This window comes from Drosophila kikkawai, chromosome X, assembly GCF_030179895.1.
Source record: "Drosophila kikkawai strain 14028-0561.14 chromosome X, DkikHiC1v2, whole genome shotgun sequence".
Taxonomy (NCBI): Eukaryota; Metazoa; Arthropoda; class Insecta; order Diptera; family Drosophilidae; genus Drosophila; species Drosophila kikkawai.
Window position 1 is genome coordinate 27180334 of NC_091733.1, and position 17646 is coordinate 27197979.

General features: G+C 35.4%; 1 protein-coding gene across 1 annotated transcript in view; it reads left to right on the plus strand.

Moving 5' to 3' along the window:
• LOC108082920 (hornerin) overlaps positions 1 to 17646 on the plus strand; it is a 94887-nt gene that overhangs the window by 16664 nt on the left and 60577 nt on the right. Inside the window, exon 3 of the mRNA XM_070288036.1 lies at positions 14690 to 14732. The gene's annotated coding sequence lies outside the window, so the exon portion shown is untranslated. The remainder of the gene's footprint in view (positions 1 to 14689; positions 14733 to 17646) is intronic.

The following is a 17646-nucleotide window of genomic DNA, read 5'->3' on the forward strand; positions in this document are numbered from 1 at the left end:
CTTTCCAGGCCTTTTGTCTTCGATCTCTATGAAGAGTGGATGAAACCAGAACTATTATGTAAACCCAAACCCAAAACCCAGCCAGAACTCTTTCTCAGACATTTATTTTCATAGAAAAAAGCGATAAAGAAGAACCCCCGCAAGTTCTTGTATATAAAATATATATATATTCTCGAATACAAACGCTTTAAATTTTACAAAAAACTTTTCCCCAAACAACACGAAGAAGTTGCACGCGAAGCGGAGGCGGCAAACAAAAAAAAAAAAAAAAAGGAAAATTCCATGAAAATTGCAGTCGTAAAGTTTAATTGTGGCCAACACAGTCTCGGGTCCAACCCAAAATAAAAATATTCACACAATTTTTCACCTTAACAGAATATTTATAAATATTTACAATATTTACACAAAATTCATAAATATTTGAAAATATTTATTCATATATATATTTTGTTTATAAAATATTTCCCATAATTTAAATAAATTATTTACAAATGAATTCATTTCCAAACTTTCAGTCATTTTTAAAAATATATTTACTTTATTTAAATATAAACATTTGATTTTAAAAGGTTACTAAATAAATTTAGTATATATTTTTATAAATTTTTCAAGTATTTATACCAGTGCCTTGCAGTTTTGATACAGACTGTACATACCTGCAGACATATGTATACAATACCTAGAGAACGAACTGCGTTAAATTTGCACAAGAAGTGTTAAAATTGTGCGCCAGCTGCACGCAAATTTACACAGTGCGAAAAAGGGGGAAGCTGAGAGTGAGGAGGGGCCTTGCTTGGCAAATAAACAAGCGCCGGGGAGCTGGGAACAAGAAGGCAACAAACTTCCTTCAACAATCCAATGAAAAATTGTCCAAATAAATATTTTTGCAAATGGACTCAAAGCCAACGCAAAAATAACAAGAAAAATTCAAAAAAATATATATAACTCGAAAAAAAATTCAAAAAAAAATTGGAAGGAAAAACTGCAGGGAAAACTGCAAGGGAAAACCAGGAGAGAGAAAAAAAGCGTCGAACAAGTCAACTGATGAAAGGCAAAAGTAGAAGAAAGGCGGGGGGAAAAAGGCGGAAGTTCACACTCGAGTCAAGCATGAAATGGTAGAGGAGAAAGTGCAATGTTAAGAGGTGGGGGGTGTGTGGGGGAAAAAGTGCAAGAACCAACGAACTTAACCATGCTGGACAGTGTCCTCGTCAATGGCCTATAGACCAGGAAGAAGCAGCAGTAGCAGTAGCAGCGGCAGTAGCAGTGCCACAGAATTTCCCAGTGACATCAAAATTTACATTTTGCACTCAAAAAGAGTGCGAACTGAGAGGCAAAGAGAGCATACAAAAAAAAAAAGTAAGAGGAAAACAAAAAATACAAAAAATACGAAATTGTATAAAAGGGAAAAGCAACTTCCCACTGGGTGGGTGGTAGAACCTCAAAAAGGGGGTGCAGAGTTCAGTGGCGTCGTTAAATTATGAAACTATATATATATTTTTTTTTAATACATTTCCATGTGAAAAATATATTAATTAATATTTAAATTATAATATTTATATTATAATATTTTAAATAAATATACATTGAATTAATTCCTCAACAATTTCCATGAATATTTATTTACAAAAAATAAATAAAAATCAGAGAGTAGTGTCCATTCCCCCTTTAGATTTCCCTGCCCCTGCCTTTTCGGTGCTGTAGGTGTTGACTGTGTGTACAACAACAACAAAGTTGGCAATAAAAATGCAACCAACCTAGGCGAGAAAGAGAGAAAGAGAGGAGTCCCCAAGGGAGTCTTCGGGGGACAGGGACAGAGTAGGAAGCGACTAAATCATAAATGGATGATAGTCCGCACCAGAAAAAGGGCAAAGGGGCAAGTCAAGTCATTGGGGATGGGGGCAGTGTCCTGGGGAAAAGGCAAAAGGACACTGGACTATGAAGAAACGGCACAGGGGATAGAGAGGGGCAAGCAGCTGAAGGAGCATAGGAAATGAGTTTCAGGACTTTTCCCAGCTTCTGTCTAATGGCAATGGCCACTCCTCGGAGGCAGCTCACAGATTTCATTTTGAACTTTTGAGGTCTACACTATATATGTATATATTGAAATTTATACAATTTAGAAAGTCTTTAAGGGCGAAGTTAAAGTGTTTTTTTTTTTTTATTAAAGTTACAGATTGTTTAATTTTCTTTTATTTTTATACCCTTGCCATTTCCAAACCTATAAATCATATAAATATATTCTTGATCAAGATAAAAAGCCAAGTCGAACTCTAGCCATGTTTTAAAAATTTTTTTTTTCTAAATTTTTAAAGGGGTTTCATTCGAAAAACTCTCAGAAATTGAAAACAATTTTTAGTTAAATATAATATAAATATAAAATTTAATATACAGATATTTCAACATAAAAAAAAGGACACAACTGTTTTTCGATTTAAGATTAATGTCTTCTTCACTTAGATATAATTTCTTAAAATCTTTTTTTTTTTTCCAAAAATTATCATTAAAAATTATGGATAAATATTTAAATTTAGAATTAAGGTATTAAATGCATTAAATAAAAATATTAAATAGGTATAAAAAGTATAAAAAATAAAATAATAATATGTATAAAAAAAAACATCACTTGATACTATAATTCTCAACTAGTTCTAGCATCATTTTAGGTTCTCTCTTATTTATTAGATGTTTTATGATGATGAATGTTAGAATTTCCTTTTTTTTTGTTACTTAATTTTACCTAATTATTTTCCCAACTAACTTGCAGTTTCTCTCAGTCTTCTTTTTAATAAGATTTCTTAATTTGAATATTCTCATTTCCTTTATAATTCCACACATCCCTCACTCACTCGCTCAATTTTTAATTTGTCCTCTTTCGCCTTATATCTCCCAATTTTGTCTCTGCTTCTCTGTTTCATTTTAATTTCCATTGCCACTTGCCCCCAATTGAGTCACTTGCCATTCACCAAAGACACAAAACAGAAAAGAGGCAAGAAAAAAAAAAAAAAAAAAAAACAGCCAGACAGACGGAAAAAACATAAAAATTGTCATGTGTTTTTGTGCCACTGAAGTTGGCTCTGAATTGTATACCCGTATCTTGTAGTGTTTGATTTGCGCTTGATTTATGCGCTTTTTAAATGGCAAAGATTAGACATTTGTTTAGCAATTAATTTTGGATGACACTTTTGCCCACGGAAATGCGATTGGGAGCTGGAAAAATAGTAGTGGAGTGGAGTGGGGGCGGGCGTTTGCTCGGGATCATTAAGACGGAACGCCTACATGGTCGCAATCTTGTGGTGTTTTTCTGCCACCGTTTCAACTTTGTTTTTTCCTCTCAACTTTTCGGCTATTTCCATTCACCTACCTCGCACCATTTATCTGTGTTTTTTTTTTGTGTGTCTCCCCCTCTTTCATTTTTTTTCTTCTCCTCTTTCTGTTGGCAGCAAGCGAAACGAAGCGGGCAGGTGCTAATTAATTACAAATGCTAATCAGAGGGTAGCAGGGGCATATTAGCTAACATGACAATGTGTTATTAGAGTAGCCAAAAGACCTTGTAATATACAACAGTTTTAGTCTCTGAATAATATATTTTTTTTTAATATTCTTAAAGGAAATTTAACATTTTATATAAATAATATAATAACACATTATTCAAGTTTATTGCTGAGTACTCCCCGAGTATTTACATTTTATTTGTGAAGCTGTCATCTGTTTGTGAAATGGCGGCTAGTGAAAGGTGTTTGGGTGAAGTCCAAGTGGAAAAATGGGTAGACGGGGTTTTCCAGATATAGATATATAGACGGTGTGGCAACCTCATCAATTTGGCTAAAATGGTGACTTCATTTTTTTTTATTTTCACCTTTCAATCTTTATGATTGAATGTCAAGCAGCACTTGGTTGAGTTTTCTTACTTACAAAAAAAAAAACAACCTTAATTAAACCTTTTAAAGTTAAAGACAAACATTTAAAAATGCTTTCATTTTAGCTTTAATTAGTTTAAAAGCTTCACAGATTCGCTTCAAATAATTGTTTTTCCTTCTTTTCTTGTCTGTACTTTCAGCTTTTTTGCTCTCTTTTTCACAATAAATAAATAAAAAAAACAACAACAACAAAAGAACAAACGAAATGAAATAATGCAAGAGTTGACGCTTTGGACAAAAGACAAGCACAACTTTTGTTGTTCAAAAGTCAAACAGAACTTCAATTAAATAAATTATTTTTATAAAATTAATTATGCAACAGCCAAGAGAGAAACACACACACAATGAAAAGTTAAATTAAATGTATAAAAAAAAAGAATGAAACTTAAAAAGAGAAGGAAAGAAGCTATGGTATTTAAGAGCCATAAACTTTAGGACTTTTTATCAATTTTTGGGGCAATGCCAAAGGTCTTTTTTGAACTTTCCTTGACAAATTCTATAAATTTAATATAATTTAAAATATAATAAATAAATATATCTACCTATAACCCTTCCTCTCTTCCTTATTCCTAACTCCCTAAATCTAAATTTTTCTTTGGATTCTGTTTATTTATTTTTCAAGATATTTTCCCTTTTTGAGCATTATTTATGCACACATTTTCTCTGTGTATATATTTGTATATATACACTGTTAGTGCTCCATGGTGTGGCATGTAAGTTTATTTATTTCATAGTTTTTGTGCTGCATCATCTTCATTTCCGGTTAGCCGGAGGAGACCAACATGGAGGATGGGCGTCGGATTTGGGAGTTGTATGTAGTTAGAGTTAGAGAGACCCGCAAAACATTTTGTTTTTATGCGCCACTTGCGTGTGGCAGCTGCATTAAGCCAAGAAAAGGGGGCAGGGGGGCCTCGGACCCCACATGAAGTGAGCCAAAACTGGGTGGGTGACAAAGTGGCTGTGATTATGGGCACGACACAACTTCACAAATAATAAGAAATATAACAGAAAACCTAAACACTAGACAAAATATTTAAATATTTAACTAATAAATTATGTTTTCTTTTTTTACTTGCAGGTTCGTTAAAAATAAGGAAATCCTTTACGTAAGCTTTACAACACTTTAAATATATTTTTAGATATTTTTAAGGTTTAGTTCTGCAAGTTTTTGAATTTTTAAAATGTTTATTACTTATGATAAGGTTACAATTTTCTTGCTGTGCACCAGAAAATCAGTGGAAAACTCCTACTTGGACTTCCTCTTTTCCTTCTCTCTCCCATCTCCCTTCTCCCTTGGCCCAATCATCATCATCATCGCAGACGTTTAATTGAAATGGCCCAACGCACGCCATGACCATAAAAACCATTTCAAGGTGCCGCATTAGTCGTCAGCCACAACGCCCCATCAAACCAGAAAAAAAAAAAATATGGTGATGAGAGGAGGCGAAGTTGGCCACTTTTTCCTGCAGTAGGGCAAGCCAACGAAAAATATGACAATTATAAACAATTTTGATTCGCCTTGGCGATTTATCAAAGCCTTGAGGGCAAAGGCGAAGACAGGAAGTTGCCGGCGGCAGTGGAGTGTGTGTACTATATCATCATAAAAAGCAGACATCGAAGGCAATTTTCAAGGATTTTTCACATTATTTTTTATTTCACCCACCCATATTTCACTTTTTTCGAAGCTGCTTTTGATGACTTCAAATTAGGCAAAGAAAAATGAAAGATTATTACAGAGATACGCTATAATTCCCAACTAGGTTTAGTTTGAAGATGTAGCTTAATAACCTTAATAATTCCATAAGTAAACTAATAATTCAATGGTACTATAAAAAGTTAGCAGGGAAAAAAAATATCTATCACCACCCCTTCGTCTGCTTCTTATTATTATTATTATAATTTTCTTTCCTTTTGCGGTTAACCGTCGAATGATGTTGCAATAAAATGTTTTTCCACGATGACGGCGAACGAATTTCCTTATCGTTCCGCATAAATTTTCAACAAAGTTTGTTCACTTTTTCCTTTGGCAGCAGCAGAAGGAGGTGGGAGGTATTCGTGTATTACCCCGATAAGAATGCAAAAGTTGAGTTTCAGCATATTTTCGGAAATTCAATTAAAAGGCAACAAACGACGCGACGATGCCTGGAAAAGCGAGGAAAGCGCGTCATGCATCAATCAATGGCATCATCAATCATAAGCCAACAAACAATATATACCCACATATATATATATATATATATAGAGTGTGTATATAGCATACACCCCATGTATATATATCAATGTACGATATTCATATTGCGTCAAGTCATTCATTGAGTTTTTGGAGTTCAAAGCAAATTGATTAGAGGCCGACAACAAGGGGTTAAGGGTGTGCGGTGTGTGAGAATTTCGCTGATAAAGCCCATGACGCCGTCTAGTCTTTGGGTAAATACATAATTCTTTGTTGATATATATTCAAGCCACACTTTTTATATACTTATTGGATTTCCCCTTTATTTTCACGCTTTAAACTATGCCAAATCGATTTTTTGCGGGGCTTTGAAAGTGAGTCAAGCGGCTGAGTTTATTAATCGTTTTTCAAGTGAAGTAGCTTTATTATTCACAAGAATCAGCTTTACGGAGGGTAGTTTAATGTCATATATAAAAAAATTGATTTTATAAATTAAAAAATTATATATTAAATCAAGCAAAGACTTGCACTCCCGTTACGCATCTTATTGAATAGCTTTTTGTAATACCCTTTCGTGGCTCCATTTGATCTCTCTCTCTCCCAGTCTGGGCATTTGTTTGGGGTTAACCTCAATTATGATAGTGATTTTTCCCGCACCATTTTCCACCCTACCCCTCCCCCAAACCCAATGTATATTGGTTTTGTTAATGATAATTCATTGACGTGTCATTGGCAAACAAAATTTTTAATTTCTGCCTCTGCCTGATGATGATAATGATGGTGGCTGTTTGGAAATTGTTAACGAGAAATTCGTTAATATTACGTGCTGTAAATTTACAATTTGTTTATTCCACCGCTCTTTCGATTTTCATTGTAGTATTTATTGGCGCTGACAGGGGGGAGGTAGGTGGGGCTTTTACCATGAAGTTAATGAGGCGTAACTGCCAAACATATAGTAAGCATTAACTATATACAATATATGTGTGATGCCAATCGATTTGGCTGGCTGGCATTAATTGTTGAGCGGAGTTCCCCTTCCGATCATCACCTGAAAAATCATCTTAATTGCTTTTCCGACGATTAGCGGGTCAACGAAACGGAAGCAATTTTCTTTGCCCGGGGGCATCTTATATTGTTTCCATAATTATAGTACGTGTGGTACGTACAATATTTGGTAATTTATTATTATTTTTCTTGAGGCTGGAATAACGGGGCTTGGCTTTGAATTTTTCTTGGAGTTTTTCTTGCACATCCGTTGGCACACAAAGTTTGCTAAACAATTTTTTTTTTCTGATCATTGGGGTCACCATTGGAGGCATGTTTACCTGATTTAAGTATTATTTATAATTTATTTTTAATATATATATTATCTTAAAATAGAAAAATATTTTTCTACATTTTTTATTTCAACAATTCAACAACAATTTCAACAACCAAGATTTTTGCTTTTGATGACCAAATCCCTGTTCTTATTTTCCTGTCCTGGTATTTCTATGGTATTTCATTTCTTTCTTTAACTTTTTTTTTTTATTTTTTTCATAACTTTTTTTTTGTATTGTTATTATTTTGTTGGTGTAGTTGTTGTTGCTGTGGAATAAATCAACAACAGCGACAAGGGGACAGTCTGCCAAGAGGAAGAAACGCATCTTTGTCGCTCTGCCTTGTTCACACAGACACAAAAGTATATATCTTTATATATATATATTCTTATATATGTGTATGTGTGGTGGTTATATCTGTGGGCTTCTCACATCGCTTAGCTTTTGTTTGTTGCTGTTGTTGGTGCTGTTGACTGGCCAGAAACTCGCGGTTTTAATGTGTTTTTAATGTTATTTCCATGACATGCCGCCAACATTTAAGCTTGGCCTCAGCCACCGAGGGGTTAAGCGGGACGACGACGCGCCGTCTACAGGGGGAGGAGGGGTGATGGAGGGGGGGTTAAAGCCCAAAGTTGGAGCAAGACGAAGGCATAGTTTGTTGCACGCTTTTCGCATAGCTTGGTTTTCTTTTACTCTTTCTCTTTATATTGTGTTTTTTCTTCAAAGATTTTGGGGTATAACTAATTTTGGTTTAAGCATATAGGTTCCAGGATATATATTTCATATATGTGTAGTCTTGAAGAAGCTAAAGTGTCTAGATCAATGCTTATTACTTGTGATTTATAATGAGCATTTTAATACCCCTCTTATGAAGGGTATTCAGGGTTCTTTTCCTGTATTGGTTTTTTACTGAATTTCATTTTTTTTTTTGTAGTCGCTTCCTGAGCTATCTCGCCCACATTTGGTCTCAGAGTGTGAGTGACGTCGCCCAGCCAAGCGAGTCACACCCCAGAAAAAGCCAGAACCCTCTCCTAGAGCGACGCCTCTGCCCACTCCCTTTGTGGCCTGATGCATTAATGTGGTACTAAGAAATATTTTGCATATTTACTTTGAAATCTGTGAGAAATAAGTTGAATTTATGCTGTTTCTGTCGAGTGAGGGGGAAAACCATTTCAAAATATTGACCAGAATTTCAGATTTCTTCTTTATTTTCACTGGGAAAATTTAAGGTAGTTTTTAAAACAAATATTATGAATAAAATTCCAAATAATTTAAAGCTTTCAAAAAGGTAATTTTATTATTATTTTCCAACTAAAATTATTATAAATTACTGGGTAACCGTAAGGTCTAGCTTAATGTTTTGATATATATTCAAGATCCTCAGGGATCACCCCGCCTCCCATAATTGCTTTCCAAATATTTGGACATGAAACCGAATCCAAAACCGAAAATGTGTTTCGTGTTCCGGGGATCTCTTCTTGCAGATCTCTGAACACCTTTTGGCTGATCTCATTTTGCCCATCGGAACCAAATGGGGCGTGTCGCTCGGGGGTTAATGGTTACCGTTAAAGAGAGAGAGAGAGAGAGAGATGGAAAGAGGAGGTACGACAGCTGGTTTATGTCCCAGCTAAGTATGATCGATTGATCGATAAAGCGTACACACATCCTCAGTTTCCTTTTCGGTTTTGGTTTTTTTTGTTGCGATTTTGCCACGCCCCCTTTGAAAAGGCCACCGTTTCCCATGAAACCTTTTTTGTTTTCTTTCTTTTTTTTTTTTTTGTTCTTTTTGTTCACGGTTTGTATCTTTTCTCGGGGTTCCGTATCCTGCTGTTACACCTCACCCCTCCTTGTTGTTGTTGTTGTTGTTGCTATTTACCACCGATGCCGCACACATGTTCCCCAAAAATGGGAGAAAAAAAAATCGAGGAACAACATCTTGAGGTTCAATTACTTGTAATTTTAGCCGCAACAAAAACAGCTTACAAGTCGGAGATCCTTATTTGATGCCCTAAAAGGCTGACAGGGTATTGTTGATTTTTACAGAGAGTTTGGAAAGTTTTTTAGTGAGTTTTCTATAATATTAATGAAGAAAAGTTGTGAAAACATTGATAAATTATATTTTAAAAATTATTAAAGCTTAATTTAATAGACTTTTTCAGGGTATCCTTATTTGTATACCCCTTTTCTTCGATTTTATTTAACTTTTTCCTCTTTTTCTTAATATTGTTTTTCGTTTTTTTCCCTTGTGCTCCTGTTTTCCCCTTCATTTACCTTGTTTTTGTTGTCTTTCGCTTTAAATTGTGATTTCCCCTGCAGCATCATTTACAGTTCTCAGCCTTTTTTCCCCATCCATTCGTTCATTCATCCTTGCAGCGGCTTCGTTTGGCTTCCTTTTTTCCATTTTCCATTTTTTTTTTTGCTGAATATCCTTTCCAGCTGTTGTTGTGCTTCATGCTTAAGTTGTTGTAATTGAAGTGTACATTTTTACATCTGTTTAATATGCATTAAAAGCAACAACAATAACAGGAATCGATAAAATGATTAAGGCTCAGAGGCCGACCGGAGACAGCGTAAAACTTTACAATAAGTCGATTCCCCGGTCGGGTGGAAAAGCCACCGTTTTCCTCGTGAGTTTTCAATGTGTGAGAGGGGGCGAAAAGTGGCAGGCTTTACCGGCAGGAAAATAAAGGGAAATGTTAAAGAATTATATGATAAATCAAAAGGATTTTCTTTAAAATAGTTTATAAATATTATTCTTCTTCTGTTAATTTGTAAGGCTTTGAAAAGTAATCTTATAAAATTATTTAAAAATTATATTGTATTATTTATATTATTTTTGTAGCTCTTTTCTCTGATCGACCCAAGAACCTAAAGGTCCTTTCGACCTTTCACCATCCCCATCTTGAGCCGCTTTCTCCACTTTCTCCCGTAGGCCATCCTTTAATTTGGTCTCATTATCAAAGCCGCCCTTTTCTCTCATTCTCAATTCTCATTTCTTTTACTCATTCTCTGCCTTGTTGGTCGTCCTGCTGTTTTCCTTTTTTCTGTTGATTTTTCCGCTGTTTTTCCAGCCGTCACACACCCCCTCACATGTGTCTGTGTGTGTGTGTAAGAATTTTTCCAACAACACACCCTGTCCGATTTTTCCCCCCCCCCGATTCCTTCGGGCTCTGTTATTTTGCATTCATCTGGCAAACAAGTCACGTAACATAAACGATGTATGATGGCTGGCATTCGGGGGTTAAGGCAATGCCAGTGTGCCTTGGCAGGGGTAAGGGTTAAGACAACAGGGCAAAAAGGGAAGGGGGTTGTGTGTTGGTCAAGGAGTAGAAGGTGCAAACCAAACAAAGGCAACAACAAGTAGCCAAAAGGAGACAAAAGCAGAAGAGCCCCAGAGTAACGGCAATTGAGAAAAGAACAAGAAAAATATTGTGCATAAAACTTTTCTAATAATAACGATCACACGGCAGTTGAGGGTTAGCCAGGAAAGGGGGTGAGTGAAGGCGTCTTCCACTCAAGGGGAGGTAAATTTCCAAGACAATGCCTAGAACCCTAAGGAAAACCATTAAAGACTATCGAATGCCCTCAGAGGTAGCAGCTGGGAATACCCTTTAAATAATAATTTAATATTTATTTAAGAAACAATTTTACTTTAGGCTTTATATATTTTTTTAATAATATTTTAATATTTTATTTAAAAAGAAATAAAGAAAATATAAATACAAGCACCTTTAGTACATAAAAACCCTCAATTGTGACACTATAATTCCCAACTAGTTCTAGCATTTTCCAAGTGATAACCCAGCTCCTTACCCTAATACCTAGATAAACCCAGTACTATATATATTCTTCACATCCTAAAGACAACCTTCTGCTAGAAATCATAGGACCCTATATAGAGAAGGCCCTGTGAAAAGGGCAGCCAATGGGCGGCAATGGGTGGCGTTCGTTCAAGGCTATTGTTTCGCCAGGCGGCCAACAAAACTTTGCGTGCAGAAATTAATTGCGTGACCAACAAAACAAAACAAAGTACAGGGAAAAAATCAAAGCATAAAACAATAAGTGAAAGCAATTGAAAAAGAATTCTTTTATTTCACTTCCTCAAAAAGGGGAGCCAACCAAACATGAGGGGGCTGAAAGGTAACTAAACTTTAAGAAGAGACACTAAAATTAAAGTCTTACTTAATATTATTTATTTATGTTTAAGAACTAAATGTAATAATAATAAATAAAATGTTGCATTTCGCTTGCATTTTAAAGTTGAAAAGAATTTAAGTTTCAACCAATTTAAATTTCTCATAACAATAACGAAAACAAAATAAAAGAAAATTGGAATTTAAAAAATGTATATATATATATATAAATATTTGAGAGAAAATCAATGCATAGCAATGGAGAGAAATATCTAAATAATTCCCACGCTTATTTATGCATTAAATAGTTGAACCGACTTTTTCCTTCTCTCCTTTGTTTTTTTTGTTTGTGTTTAAATCCTTTCAGGTGGCTTTATACTTTATTTATTCCGTGCGAAATGAAAGAAAAGTTGAAAGTTTGCTGATTTACAAATTATTTATGTCATAAACAAAATGCCAGGTCCAGAGATAACATTGACAAAGCATTTTGCAGAAACACCTTGAATATACACACAACACACACTCGCCCGGTGAAATATTTCACGCTCAATTAAATTTTCCTGATTTTTCCCAGCCAGCTGGGTAGGGTTTTTCGTTTTTTTTTTTATTTTTTTTTTTTTGTTTAAATCCTTTTTTGTAAATATATATAATTTTTTTCCTCTTCATTTTTCTGTTCTCTGACGGAGTTTGGATAAAATATTTGCGGCCGAACTGAACACTGACCCCAATCCCTGACCTGACCTGCGCCGGATTCTGATTCAGATTGTGACTCTGATTCCTGTTTTCCCCCCGCTTTGCTTTTTCCTTTTTCTTTTTTTTTTTTTACCACCCGATTTTCCCCCGCCTCTCTCCTTTGGGATTTTTCCAGCCACACGCTTTGTGCTGGTCCCAGTTGGGGAATTTAATTCACATTGATTGCATTTCGAGCGCCGCATTGCGTTGCATTTTAAATAATGCCAGCGGCTTCTGATTTTTTCACTCGGCCGCCGCGGGACGTAAATGTTGCAGGGAGGTCATCACTTTAATTAAACAAATGCCAGGCGAAGGCGTCAATTTTTACCAGCCACCAGCCACCATCCACCTCCATTTTCTCCTCAATTTTTCTGCAATTTTAAGATGGCACTGGCAGGCGAAAAATAAAAAAAAAATATATCCCTCAGATGGAGCGCAATGGGTAGGATTGATGGAAATGGATTGGGGCTGGGGGCAATTATGAACTGCTGTCAGTCTGTGGTAAGCAAGCCCATATAGATCGCTGGCAGCTGTTATCGTTTAAAATATACCAGGTGGCGCCAATAAACACCATAAGCCCTTGCAAGTTAAGATAAGTTTATTTATAAAAACGCCAGAGGAGTAGAAAAAAAAAATTATGAGGGCTAGGGGCAAAAGAAGAGAGTATTCTCAAAGACTAAAGTGCTTTTAAATGTGCATAATTTGTATTGAAGTAAACTAAAGATATGCCAAGCTATTACTCGTTCTCGTTGTAGTTCTCGTTTTAGTTCTCGTTCTAGTTCTCGTTTTAGTTCTCGTTTTAGTTCTCGTTCTAGTTCTCGTTATAGTTCTCTTTATAATTCTCGTTCAAGCTCTCGTTCTAGTTCTCGTTGTCGATCTCATATTTGTTCTCGATACTGATTTCATTTTAGCTTCAATTCTCGTTTTCTTTTTCGTTCTCGTTCGTTTTCATACTTCTGCTCCTTTTCGATTTTGTTATTTTTATCATTCTCGTACTCGTTGTCGTTTTCAGTCTCATTATTCTTCTCGTTCTTGTTCTTAATTTTGTATCCTTTTCGCTCAAGTTCTCGATCCCTATCTCATAATCATTTTTATTCTCGCTCTCGTTATTTACTTCACTCTCCTTCTCGTTCTTGATGCCGTTTTTGTTCTCGTTCTTAATCTTGTTTTCCTTCTCCTTCTCGTTAAAGTTCTCGAACCCTACTCGCTATTGTTCTCGCTTTCGTGCTGACTGTTTTGTACTCCGAGGCCAGCTGTCCCTTTGACCCGTTCTCCGCTCCTTTCGCTTCGTTTTTAATTATGGACATAATTATTTAATGAATATGTGTGAATACATTATGTCTGCCTGCATGTGGGTGTAATTATATGTCCAGACTCGGCCCATAGTAACCAGGCGATAAGGCAAATTCCGAATTTCAGGGCATGATGATGAGGAGTTCGGCCTGTAAAGCAAAATCAATTTAATTTCGGTTGCAAACGAATGACCGGGAATAATAAAATCATCTTAAAATTCACGCAACGTAATTTTGGTTGGCATTTTTTTTTCCACCAACCATCAATTTTTTTATTATTATTTTTTTGTTACTCGCCGTATTTTTCATAAATCGAGTCTCGTTTGTATAATTTTAATCATCAGCAAAAACAACAATGAAGCTGGTCGAGCACGCTGAGAAATAATAATAAATAAGCATATAATAATTGAAAATACAATTAGCATAATTGTTGGCAAAGGCACCGTCAACGGTGATGGTGGCAACCGGCAACAACGCAAAAAAAAAGGTATAATTAACATAATTAGTGTTTACACATATTTAGCCAGCATTATGGGGCGGTAGTGCAATTTATTTTTTTTATTTTCATTCCATTTTGTTGTTTTTATGCCATCGCCGTGCTTTTTCTGCATTATCTTCGTCACGGAAGTAGCTTCTTCCAAAAACTGCAAAAATTTTGATTAAGAAAAATCACGAAAAAGTGTATGAATTTAAATTTAAAATATTATTATAATTTTTTTTTTGTTTTTAAGTGTCCAATGCCATAGTTTATCGGCACCTACAAACCCCCCTAAAACGAAATATAGGTTATTTTTTTAAATAAATATCACAAAAATGTTGCCATAAATTCCACATAAAAGAAAAACTTCAAACTAAATTTTTATATGCTCGTAAATTTTGCAGGTTTTATGGGTAAAATTCTTATCAAACAATTTCCGCAAATGAAATCAAATATATACGAAAATATATATATGAACTGTAGTGCACATGCAATGCCATTTTTATAAAGATAAAACTTATTAAAATGTTTTTATTTCTTTGTTACTTTAAATGCCATTTGCTAAATTTAAATGTTGCAATGGTTTTATAGGGGTTTATAATCTTTATAACTTTATAACATTTCTAATTTATTTGTATATATTTGCAGCTCCTCTTCATACTCTCCACAAAAAAATTCTCTCGGAACTAAGGTAGGCACACTCCCAATTTTCTTTTTTTATATATATGTTTTAGGCTAAGCTCCATTAATTTCCCACCAACTTGTTTTTTATGTTTAACCCATAAAAAATAAAAAAAACTCTTGATTGATTTAATTATAAAACCTTTTTATGGTAATGATTCTTAACTTCAGTTGGCGGCCCCCATTAAGTCAAAACATTTGTATGCATTTTCTGAGGTCTCTCATTTTGGTTAATTTGTTTTATTTCAACATTCCCCACATGGCATTCCATTTTCAAGTTTTTTTTTTTTTTTTTTGAATGGTAGAAATTCCTGGTGACTTTTTGAGGAATTCCTGTGACCAAAAACCAAGGATGCACTAGAGAACTTACGTAAATTCTGTTCTCCATATAAATATATATCACAAAAAATCAAGTTAAATCACTGTGTACGTGTGGAATGAAATGGAACGGAATAGAGAGGAATGAAATGGAATGGCCAGGTAGTGAAGTGAAGTGAAACAAAATGAAATGAAATGAAATGAAATCAGGCAAATAAAATAAATAAATAAAGGAATAAGAAGGAGAAGTGCAGGGCAAAAGCAAGAAACTTTTGAATAACAAATGAAGGAAGGCTGCTGCTGCTGCGGCACAGACAAAACCTGAGCGGACTTTTTAAGCAGATTCCCCAGCCTCGGGGGGAGGCGGGGAGACGGGTAGGAGGAAGGCCAGGAGCCATAAGAAAAGAAGCAAGAGTTGGGGATTTTTTGTTCGTATTTCTTTTTTTTTTTCGTATTTTTTTTTTTTTTGTATTTTTTCTTACTTGTTTTTGCTGTTTCGATTCCGACTTGTGCTGCATCAGCATGTGAAGACGCAGCAGCAGCAGCAGCAGCAGCGGCAGCCACAGAAGCCGCAGCCAAAAGTCAGAAAGTTAAGCGTGTCCCCTCACCACTTCCCTGGACTTTTCACCATCAGAGGTGAGAGCCAAGGATTAGGCAGAGAAAATAGTTGGTTTTAAATAATAATCATAATTTTTTTTTTTAAGAATTTATTTTGAAAAAAAAAAGAGAATTATTTTAATAATATTTTTGTTATTTAGAATTTATTTTGATATCTTAAATAATTTTTTTAAATTTTTTCTTTAACTTTTGTTTGGTAAATTAATTTTTTTTATATGTAAAAATATCTTTACCCTAGGAAAATATTTTATTAATATAACAAATGACTTTAACTATAAATTAAAAATAATTTTTCAACACTTTTATTTATAACTTTATTTATTTTTATTTTATTTTTATTTTATTTATTTTTTTTTTTAATATACAAAATCCTTTCCCCTAGAAATATATTTTCTTTATACAAAAAAATGTCTTAAAATATAAATTAAAAACAATTTTTTTTTAAGCTCGATTATTAAAAAATATTGTCAAAGGAAAAAAACAATATCTTTTATTTTATAATTTATTTTTTAACTTTTAAATATTAAAAAGATGCCGCTAAGTTGGCTATAACATCGCCGTCTTCTCATCTCTTGGGAGCAACGCGTCGTATACGTAATCTGCGGCTGTCTGATCACTCACACGACCTGTCGCCCCGCTCCTTGCTCCCGGCTGCCAAGTCCCGGCTCCCCATACCCCCGCTGACCTCATCCGCTCATCTCATCCGTTTGTTTGTTTGCCAGTTGGTTTTGTTTGGTGGCATGCCTCGGCTGCTGCTGCTGCTGCTGCCTTTAGCCTGATACGCCACTGAGTAGCAGATTAGTAGCGCTTATGCTTGCACCTACTACGTGGCAGCTCCCAACGCACATGGCCAGGGGATAAGAGGAGAGAGAGCTAGGAGCAGATGGGCTGCTGCTGTTGCGGGTAACGGGGATTCACGCATTGAGGATAAAAACCCGCGTTACTCGTTCCCCAATCTCGGAACCCTGCCTGGTGTCCATCAACTTTGTCAGGGTCTCTCCTCTCCGATTTAACATATATCTGCATATATCGGGGGAGTTTTAGCACAAGGATCAGAATTAGGATAAGGGTTTCAAGTGACTTGAAAGGTTTTTATAAAATATTTATTGATTTATATATTTTATTTTAAATAGAGAAAATTATTTTTTAATTGAAAAATAATACTTAAACATGGTTGTTTAAATGTTTGAAGGTTTCAAGTAGCTTGAGAGGCTTTAGTAAAATATTTATTGATTTGTAATTTAATTTTTCAACTAAGAAAAATCTTGAAAAATATTTGAAAATATATAATTTTTCTTCAACTTGTTTTTTAATCGATTCATTAGCCTCAAGAAGAGTATTTCCAAAACCTTATAGGCTTAACTTAAGCTTAAGTTTGGGTTTCGGCTTTGGTTTTTTTGGCTTTTGCCATTCTTTCATTTTTTTTTTGTGCGCCGTCTGTTATCCTGGTCGCGTCTTGGGCTGCTGTCATCTGATCTGTGGCGTGGCTAAGTGGCCTCTTCGATGTGCCCCTGTGGAAACCCTCCTGGCAGTCCCCGTTCCCGATCCGTCCGTCCATCAGTCGCATCCATCCCAATCCACCCGCCATGACATGACTCGCTTTTGGCTTTCCTGCATCGCATCCCATCGCATCGCATCGCATCTCCTCCACTTCATGGTTGTCTGGCGTATGCGTTTGGAATTTTTGATTTTGCCACATTGCAGTCTGCAGTCTGCAGTCTCCAGACCATGGTCCACACAGTCAATATGCAGTGTACAGTGTATATAGTACCTTCCCTCCCCACCCCCCCCCCCCCCCCCCCCCCCCCCCTCCCCCCCTCATCAACGGAGGAGGACTACTGTGGTCCGCTTGCTCTTACTTACGTTTTGTTTGTTTTTTGTGTCCACTTTTTTTTTTTTGTTTTTTTTGCCTGCTTTTATTTTTGCTCTTCGTCCAAGCAGATTGAATTTTGATTTGGCGGGTAATTGAACTTTTACTACAGCAGCCA